Below are 7,668 nucleotides of genomic sequence, written 5' to 3'. Positions count from 1 at the left end.
TTGGCATTGCCCTGTTTATGTTCCTGCTCCATGTTTAAAAATTCCTGAAAAAAATTCTTCTTTGACATCCTAATAAGAACATCCATTTGAATCCGGGTCAGTGTTCATTGGATGCTTCCTGCCGGGTGGTGCAGATCCTTCTGTACTAAGATGTTTGTGATTTTCTGAAATTGTGCAGTGTGAGCTCTCAGGAAGCAGAGATCTTTATTTGGCTTCCACTGGCTCCTCAGTTTGCTCCTGCTACAGTGAATGAGGATTCCAATTCCATAATTCCAAAATCTCCTAGGCAGTCTTGTCTAGACTGAACAAAGGGAGGTTGCATGGCCCCCTGACATTGGGGGAAACAAGTCACTGCCCTAGAAGAACTCTCTTTGGCTACTCTTAAGAATCTGTGTAACCTCTGTGTGGCCAGTGATATGCACTCAACTTATTACTGCTGCTCTAGAATGTAAGCTCTGTAAAAGGAGTAACTGGATCTTTCTAGATAGGTCTCTCTCCCCAGCACCCTAGCACTGACGCCATCAGAGCTGATTGATAAAGATGTGCTTATACGAATAGAAGAGCTGAAAGGAAAGGTATCTTGTTGTTGTTAATTTTTGTTGGTTGGGTGACTGGCATTAGCCCCGTGACATGCTACCTCAAAACCTGTCATGAACTTCTTGTAGATTCATGTGAGTCTCCTCAACTCTGGCTTGTTTTTTTCTCTGTTTGTTTGGTTTAGTTTATATTTTAATTTAGTTTTTGACAATTTATAATTGTATATAAATACGGGGTACACAGCCACGTTGATATACATACAGTGTGGAATGATTGATTTTGAACCTCCCACCTTAACTAGCTTCCTACACTAGTTCTCTCTGTCACTATTTATGTCTCCTCTGGCTCTGACTGATCCTCCAGGTTCTGGCTCTTTGCTTTCCCTAACTTCTCATTCCTGCCAGCTTCTTCACGTTCTGATCTCTGCTTCCAGGATCTTTGCTTCCTAGGCATTTTTTTATTACAAGTGTGACTTTTAAGCTCAGTGACCAAACCAATCTTTCCCTCAAACAGCCATCTTCCTGTCACTTTCCTTCCCTAACCTTCACTTGTGTTCTTTAGGTGGAACTATGTGATGAACACTGGGGATTTTCTTTGAAAGTAATGATGCTTGCTAATGTGAAATGCTTCTCTGGGAACAGAGACTGACAGGCATAGCACAACTAAAGTACCCTCGCCCAAGGTAGAAGTGAAATGCAGTGTGGCTTTCCATTCTGTGTACTTTGAAGATATGTTGTCGTTCGGCAGCCATCTGAGCAGCTATTTTGAGCGTATCACTAGACCAGTTTCTGTGAGGAATACAAAAAAGCAGGTTCCTCACTGTTCAGTGGCCTACAGGAAGAGTGGTGTTAGGCATAGCAACGAATACAGGGAAAGATAACGGGATAGGTGTATGTGAGTCCTGCCAAGAAAGATAGCAGGAGTTTTAGGAGCAAGTGAATCGCTAAGAATCTCAAAAACAAAAAGTAAATGTTTTCCCTCCGGCTTGTTTGGATTCACTCCGAAAGAACTACAATCATCTTGGGAGGGTTTTCATATGCTGGAAACACCCGGTGGGACAGATGCTAAAACCTTTTATCTATCATATTTCAAAAGGAGATAATAGAAGGTATTTCTTTTAAAATGTATGAATTAAAATATTTGCCTTTCCAACAACTTATACTGCAAATATTTTCCCCATGCATTTTCCATACATATTTCACTTTAAAATAAAAATCAAGGAGATGACCTTAAAATATATTATCATTGTTATTTTTTTAATATGCAAACATTTGCACAACCCAGACCACAAGTCATGTGAATAATTCACAATTTATCTTTTTTTTCTATTGGAGAGAGTGTTATCTTCCATACTGCAAAGAATTTGGCTCCTTAGTCAATAATATTTAGCAAAGGAAGTGGAGGAATGTAGAGTGATAATCTGAGATGTGGACGTGTTTCAGCTGCCACATCTCTGAAGCAATAATTCCTTTCTTCTGACAAAATACAGAACTTTGTATAGGTTACCCACTGTTGTGTCACAAACAACCCTAAACTTTAGTGGTCTAAAAGAACAATTCATTTTTCTGTACACGTAAACTTTGCATGTGTCTTTGGGCTTTAGACAACATGGCAATATGTTCCCAGAGCAAGCATTCTAAGAGGCTCAAATAGAACTAAAAGACTTCTTATGATGCAGCCTCCAAAGTCCCAAAAGTCATTTTCACTGTACTTTGTTAGTCAAGTAAGTTACTGGGAAAGTCCCTATTCTCAGGGAAGTGCATTAGGCTCCACCTCTCGATATGAGACTCAGCATGTGTATAGGGACCAAGACTATCTACCAGTTGGTCTGTGGCTATTACAATTCATATCTCTCCCACATACAAAATATGCTCATCTCCATTTCAAGACCCACATGTTATCATTCCAGTACACTACTAGTTCAAAGTCCAGGAGTTCATCATCTAAATCAGGCCCTGGTGTGATAAAGGTTTCTTAGGTGTAGTTACTTTCAGTGAAACCTGTGAACTAAGGAGACAAGTTAGCTGGTTTCCTCACACCCACGATACAATGTGGTTTCAAGAATAGGACAAATGCAATGAACTCTTCAGTGAAAAAAGTTGGAGAATATGGAATGGGAATAATGTATCCATCACTAGTCCAAAGAATTTCTGAATTCTAGCTAAATATATGATACCTTTTTTTTTTTTTTTTTTTTAAATCAGGCCCTGATTCTGTTCCATGCGAGTGATATGCTGTTTTAGTTTCTGTTCTCTGGACTTTTGGTCTGTATTTGTGGCTTTCTCAGCCTACTTCCTATTACAGACTTTTTTTTTCCTACTTGAACTGTCTCTTTAACTTTTATTTTCAGTAAAGGGATGCAAGTACAGGTTTGTTACATAGGTAAACTTGTGTCACGGGTGTTTGTTGTACAGATTATTTAATCACCCAGGTATTAAGCCTCATGCCTATTAGTTATTTTTCCTTATCCTGTCCCTCCTCCTAACTTCCACCCTCCGAAAGGTCCAAGTGTGTGATGTTCCTCTCTTTGTGTCTGTGTGTTCTCATCATTTACCTCTCACTTGTAAGTGAGAACATGAACTGTTTCTTTTTCAATCCAAGATAGCAAGTAAAATTTCCTTGAAAACTTTGTAAGTTTCTTATCAATCACATTAGTGTTCACTCTATTAAACATGAGTGAGATCTGTTGATCTCTTAGATACAAGTACTTCTTAACACCTGACAGTCAAGGTGCTACAGGACAACACTCTTAGAATTTTTAAAAGTCCTTTTGTCCAACAGTGTTCTAAAAAGCAAGTCCTTTGTCTGCATGTGAATATCCAGTTTACCCAGCACTATTTATTGAAGGAAGAGACTATCCTTTCCCTAATGTGTTTTTGGTGACTTTGCCAAAACTGAGTTGACCATAAATGTGTGGAATTATTTCCGGCTTCTTTATTTTTCTCCCTTGGCCAGTGTCAGTTTTTATGTCAGTGCCATGCTGGGTTTATTTATTCATTTATCGATAGGTCTCACTATATTGTCCAGGCTGGTCACAAACTCCTGAGTTCAAGTGGTTCTCCTGCTTCAGCCTTTCAAATATCTAGGACTATAGGCACATGCCACCACACCTAGCTACCATGCTGTTTTTGTTATTATAGCTTTGTAGCATAATTTGAAGTCAGGTAATGTGATGCCTCTTGCTTTATTTTTTTGTTCAGGATTTATTTGTCTATTCTGGGTCGTTTGTGGTTCCATACAAATTTTAGGGTTTTTTTTTCTATTTCCATGAACAATGTCATTGATATTTTGATAGGAATTTCATTGAATCTGTAGATAGCTTTGGGCAGTATGGACATTGTAATAATATTGATTCTTCTAATTCACAAACATAAAATATCTATCCTTTTTTGTGATCCTCTTCAATTGCTTTCATCAATGTCTTAGAGTTTTCATTGTAGAGGTCTTTCACTTCTTTGGATTAGTTTATTCCTTAATCAAAGAGTTTTGTTTTATTATTAGCTATTGCAAATGGGATTACATTCTTGGTTTGTTTTTCACATTGTTCACTATCAGCATACAGAAATACTACTAATGTTTTTGTATGTAGATTTTGAATCCTGCAGTTTTACTGACTTTCAGTTAATAGTTTGTTGGTGTCATCTTTAGGTTTTTATAAATATAAGATCATATAACCTGCAAGCAAGAATAAATTGTTTTTTCTCTTTCCAATTTGAATGCATTGTATTTCTTTGTTTTGTCTAATTGTTCTGGCTAGGACTTCTAGTACTATGTTGAACATAAATGGTAAAAGTGGGTATATTTGTCTTGTTCCAGATCTTAGAGGGAAGGCTTTCAGTTTTTCCCTGTTTAATATGATATTAGCCATGGATTTGTTACATATGGCCGTTACTGTGTTGAGGCATGTTCCTTTTATATCCAGTTTGTTGAGAATTTTTATCATGAAGGAATGCTGAATTTTGTCAAATTTTTTTTAACTATTGAAATAATCATATTGTTTTTGTTCTTTATTCTGCTGATGTGATGTATCACATTTATTGATTTACATATGTTGAACCATCCTCGCATCCATAGGATGAATTCCACTTGGTCATAGAGAATGATCTTTGAATGTGTTGTTGAATATGGCTTGCTAATATTTTGTTGAGGTTTCTTGCATCTATATTCATCAGAGAAATTGGCCTGTAGTTTTCTTTTTCTATTGTGTCTTTGGTTTTGGTATCAGTGTAATACTGGCCATACAGAATGAGTTTATGAGTATTCCCTTCTCCTCAATTTTTTTGGAATAGTTTGAGTATGACTGGTATTAGTTCTCCCTTAAATGTTTGGCAGAATTCAGCAGTTCAACCATTAGGTCCTGGGCTTTCCTTTGATGGAAGACTTTTCAATACTGTTATCTTGTTTCTTGTTATTGATCTAGTCAAGTTTTATGTGTCATTGTGGTTCAATCTTAATAGGTTGTAGGTGTCCAGAAATTTATTTATATGCCAAAATCAAATCAAAATGGAGTAAAGATTTAAATGTTAGACTTGCAGGTATGAAACAACTAGATGAACACATTGGAAAACTTCTCCAGGACATTAGTGGTCACAGCAAAGAATCCTTGAGTAAGACCTCAAAGGTAGAAGTCAAAGCAAAAACGGACAAATGGGATTATATCAAGCTAAAATCATCTGCACAGCAAAGTGCAGAGGCAATCTACAGAATGAAATAAATTATTTTCAAATTATTCAATTGGTAAGGGATTAAAAGCCAGAACACACAAGGAACTCAAACAACTCAACAGCACAAAAAACTAATTATCCAGTTAGGAAATGGGCAAAAGATCTGAATAGATATTTCTCAAAAGAAGACATATAAATTGCCACCAGGTATATGAAAAAATGCTCGACATCACTAATCATCAGGGAAATGCAAATCAAAACCACAAAGAGATATCATCTTGTCCCAGTTAGAATGCGACTGTTATTAAAAAGACAGAAAAGTAATAGATGCTGGTGAGGATGCAGAGAAATGGTAATTGTTATGCACTGTTGGTGGGAATACAAATTAATACTGCCACTATGGAAAGCAGTATGAAGATTTCTCAAAAAAAAAAAAAAAAAAAAAAACTAAACTAAAAATAGAACTACTATATGATCTATTAATCTATTACTGGATATATATCCAAAGGAAAATGAATCGATATATTAAAGAGATACCTACACTCCTATGTTTATTGCAGTTTATTCACAATAGCAAAGATCTGGAATCAACTTACACGTACATCAATAGATGAACGAATTTAAAAAGTGGTACATATACACAATGAAATATTATTCAGCCATAAGAAAGAATGAAATCTTGTCATTTGCAACAACATAATGAAACTGGAGAACATTATGTCAAATGAAGTAAGCCAGGTACAGAAAGCAAATATCATATGTTCTCACACATATGTGAAAGCTAAAAAATTGATCTCATGGAGATGGAGAGTGTAGTGATGTTTACCAGAGACTGGGAAAGGTGGTAGGGTGGGGGAAATAAAGAAAGGTTGGTAAATAGGTACACAAATACAGTTAGAAGAAATAAGATCTAGTGTTTGGTGGCAAAATAGGGCAACTATAGTTAATAATAATTTATATATATAAATAAATATTTTGTATATTTTAAAAGAACTTGAGAAGTGGGCTTAGAGTGTTCTTAGATTGTGTTAGATTGTAATACAAAGAAATAATAAATGTTTAAGGTGATGAATATCCCAATTACCCTGCTTTGATCATTGAACATTGTGTACTTGTATCAAAATATCACATGTACTGCATAAATATGTACAACTATTATGTATCCATGAAAGTTAAAAATTTGGTCATTCAGGACTACTCAGAAAAAAAAAATATTAGAAAAGTTGTATCCTCAAGATTCATGGATGTTTCATTTATTTCTTAGAGTGTCTTTGAACATATCCTTAAATTTTTCTAAGCTCCAATAAAGGATGGCAGAGTTGCACCCTTGACTTTGTTTTTACCATGAGGTCATTTCTTGCTTTGAGAAATTTTCACTGGCTAGAAAGACAATCCAGAGCCTTCTGTAATTCCAATTTAAACTCCTTTCTCTCTCTCTTTATCATTTGCTGCTTTAAAAGAAAGTTGTTACTTTCATCATTCTGCTTAGAAATCTCCTTAGCAAAAATAGTAGGTTGGTATATCCTATTTTCCATGTTCTCATAGGTAGATAACTGGTGCCCAGCTTTCTTCCATTATGTAACAGAGGGCACCTCTTCTACCGTTCTGATAATGATGTCTTTCATTCTTCACTAACAGTCTTCTCAAGGCTCTTCTATCTTCTGCCTGGCTTCCAGTCTCAAAGCAATGCTAATTTGTTTCAGTTTTTTGTTGCAGCGGGACCTCATTTTGAGACATAAATTCTGTTTTGGTTATGTATTTCCGGGAAAAAAAATTACTTGAAATATTAGTGACTTGTAACACCCAGTTTACTTTGCTCACAGCTTTGTAGATCGGGAACTTGGGAAGAATTTGATTGAGAGATTTCTCGCTGATTTATATGTGGTCATTTGGAGCATCTGGTCTAGAAGATGAACTTCCAAGATGAGCCCTTCACTCATATGTCTGGTGTCTCAATTTTCCTCATCCTTTCCCTTGTGATTTCTCATCCTCCAAGGCCTTGCCACATGTCTTGGGCTTTTTACAACATGATGTTCTCAGGTAGTACCACTTATTACATGGCATATGGCTTCCAAAAGGAAAGAAGTACAAGCTCCCAGGTCCATGTTCAGAACTGGCTCAGCATTATCTGCTGAATTCTATCAGTCAAATAAGTCACAGAGTTCATCATTCTGGTGGACAATGAAGTGGAGAAATAGGCACTTTTTTTTTTTTTTTTTTAATGTGAGAATGCTAAGGTGTCATTGCAGAAGACTAGTTAACGTAGGAGATAGAGTTGTGAGCATCTTTGAAAAGTACAATCTGCCACTATCTCTTTGACGTTCTGGCCAAAACTGTCACTCCACAGTGCCTCATAACTGAATTCTACCACCCATCAAAGCTATTCAATGCCTTGCCAAAAGGTAGATGATATCTTATTCCAATTAACATAAAATTCGCTTCTTTTTTTTTTTTTTTTTTTTTTTTT

The 7,668-nt window shown here is 36.1% G+C and overlaps 1 long non-coding RNA gene across 1 annotated transcript in view; it reads left to right on the top strand.

The window, feature by feature from the left end:
• The first annotated feature begins 309 nt into the window (after positions 1-309).
• The window catches only part of LOC108544363 (uncharacterized), a 34,174-nt gene continuing 26,815 nt past the window's right edge, over positions 310-7,668 (top strand). The window contains exon 1 of the long non-coding RNA XR_001889813.1: positions 310-575. This is a non-coding gene — a long non-coding RNA (uncharacterized LOC108544363). The remainder of the gene's footprint in view (positions 576-7,668) is intronic.

The sequence above is a fragment of the Rhinopithecus bieti genome, unplaced genomic scaffold, assembly GCF_001698545.2.
Source record: "Rhinopithecus bieti isolate Rb0 unplaced genomic scaffold, ASM169854v2 scaffold_25209, whole genome shotgun sequence".
Classification (NCBI taxonomy): Eukaryota; Metazoa; Chordata; class Mammalia; order Primates; family Cercopithecidae; genus Rhinopithecus; species Rhinopithecus bieti.
Note: the sequence above shows the minus strand (reverse complement) of the source record. Positions and strands in the feature narration are given on the sequence as shown.